The following is a 2,632-nucleotide window of genomic DNA, read 5'->3' on the forward strand; positions in this document are numbered from 1 at the left end:
GAAGAAAGCCTTGGGGTGAGGCTCCGGGCACCTTCCTGCAGAAGGTGGAGCACACGGAGCTGCTGGCAGGGGTTTGGCCTCACCTCGCCTTCACCACGCAGAGGCCTGAGCAGAGCAAGCAGAACTGGGAGGGATGCTGGGGGGAGACTCGGCCAAGATCATCCTTAGCTACTGTGCTCAGCTGCCACCTTCCCAGTGAGGCCTTCCATGACCGTCCATACAGGACTTCTTCCTTTCTTTCTTAAATATATTTTTATTGATTTCAGAGGTGAGGGGAGAGGGAGGGAGATAGAAACATCAATGATGAGAGAGAATCATGGATCGACTGCCTCCTGCACGCCCCCCACTGGGAATCAAGCCTGAAACCTAGGCACGTGCCCTGAACGGGGAATCGAACCGGGACCTCCTGGTTCATAGGTAGACGCTCAACCACTCAGCCACGCTGGCTGGGCTCCCAGACACATTTTACCCTTCAAAATATAAATCATGCTAACTAACCCCTACATTTAATAAGAGAGAAGAGCCTGTCAAACAAAGTAGGGCTTTTTCTTATATACAGAGCACTGCAAGCTACAGTTAGGGTTGGCAGTAAACACCTCCAGAATTCTAAGAATATGACAAAACCAACACATAGCATTAGGGGGAAAAAAGTAGAGTCAGAAGACAGAACTTAATCATACCTAAATAATAGAATTAATATATCTAAGGGATTAGAAACTGAAAGGTTAAAACTTAGAGAAATAAAGGGAAATGGAAAGGCAAGATTTGTCAGGGTTTAACTAGCTAGGGAAATAAACTATATAGGGACCAGGCCCATCACCTTCACCTTCCTCACTTCTAAACTCCAAGGGCCCTTCCTTTACCTCTATAACTTTTTTCCTAAGCTCATTTTTTCTACAAATTACTTCTTCTCCTCTGTGATTTTCCAAATAAATATTCTTTTATAGTTTGAGTCTTGGCTCTGAATTCTGCTTGGGACTCTTCAGCCCTCAGGCTGACGCTATATCCACGGAGCCAAACCAGTTAGGGCGCAGCAACCCATTTTTATCACAGAAGGCCAAAAATCCTTCAGCATGGAAGGCTTTATCACCCAGAAGGCCAAAATACCCAAAAATCCTTCAGCATGGAAGGCTTTATCACTTTATCACTTTATCACTTTTATCTTAGCAAGTATCTGGTGGCCCAGAGGTGCCCACATCAGAAGGGAGGCCTAGTAGTGCTTAAAGCATGTGACGACAGTGACCCAAATCAGATCTGGATTTATAATGAAGAGCATAAATTGGTTTCAAGTAACCTGCTTTGCCTGGATATGTCAGAAACTCGGTCATCAGACCCACCCCAACTGGTGAAGTGCCACGGGTTGGGGGGAATCCCAGCAGTGGACCTTTGGGAAGAATAATCGGCTATACCAGGTGTCACTTGGACAGTGCCTGAAAGCGGTTGATCCACTGAGTCACAAAGACTATGTTGCTGTGGTAATCTGTGATGGCTCCTCGCCACTGCAGTGGCATTTGGGAGGTTAAGGTGGATGCGGTGGCTGGAATGGAATGCATGTCCTCGTGGGAGGATTAGCAGAGGTGAAACAGCAGGACATACTATACTGATGAGCATGGAGTGACCATCAGGAGGTCTGGTCTAACATCTGGTGCTGTTCCCTCTGCCCGCAACAGAGGGAAAATTAGAGAAAGGCTATAAACCTTAAATAGAGAAATCTCCCTAGTTAGTATTTTTAAGTGTGAGCAATAAATGGTGAACTCAAAGTAAATGACAACAGCAGGAACTAATTTTAAGGCTCTACTAAAATCTGCCATGTTTGAAATCAGGAATAAATCATAGTTAAAGTTCACAGAGAAATAACTTCAGGCTTCTTTTTTTTATTTGTTGTAAAGGCTCCTTTTTCCATCAACTCACAATACTTCTACCACTGCAGTGGCATTTGGAAGGTTAAAGTGGATGTGATGGCTAGAATGGAATGTGTGTCCTCTTGGGAAGATTAGCAGAGGTGAAACAGCAGGACATAGTATACTGATGAGCATGGAGTGACCATCAGGAGGTGAGGAAGTATGTGTCACCAAGACATTAAGCTCATTTCTAGGCCACTGTTAAGGAATTTCTTACTTATAGTAGGAAACCAGAATACAGTTTTAATATAAAGAGTCAGGTTTATTACAGAGGACAATACCTAGGAAATTGCTAGGTTTATTCAAATTAGTTTATGCTTCTTTTTAATCCCCTTTAATAATGGAATGGATCGTGTCATAATTTCCTTTCTTAGAAGACTTCATAGCAGACAGTTAATTTTAAACGAACTGATTGAATCCACACATTGTTTACAAGATCATATTTAAGAGGTGGTTAACTACTATAATGATTTTGATGAATTATGGTACCATGTGCATTTAAAATAAAGAATCCTTTTAATTTAAAAAAAAAAAAAAACACCTTAGGATGGAGAACCCAGCACCTCTCCCTCCCGGGAGCACACCCCACACCTATCCCTTCCCCTCATCCTTCCCCTCTCCCTCCCCCCAGGCCCATCACCTTCACCTTCCTCACTTCTAAACTCCAAGGGCCCTTCCTTTACCTCTATAACTTTTTTCCTAAGCTCATTTTTTCTACAAATTACTTCTTC

The 2,632-nt window shown here is 43.3% G+C and overlaps 1 pseudogene; it reads left to right on the top strand.

The window, feature by feature from the left end:
- LOC102760707 overlaps positions 1 to 1,572 on the top strand; it is a 6,081-nt pseudogene extending 4,509 nt beyond the window's left edge.
- Positions 1,573 to 2,632: the final 1,060 nt, after the last annotated feature.

This window comes from Myotis davidii, unplaced genomic scaffold (genome assembly GCF_000327345.1).
Source record: "Myotis davidii unplaced genomic scaffold, ASM32734v1 scaffold1949, whole genome shotgun sequence".
Taxonomy (NCBI): Eukaryota; Metazoa; Chordata; class Mammalia; order Chiroptera; family Vespertilionidae; genus Myotis; species Myotis davidii.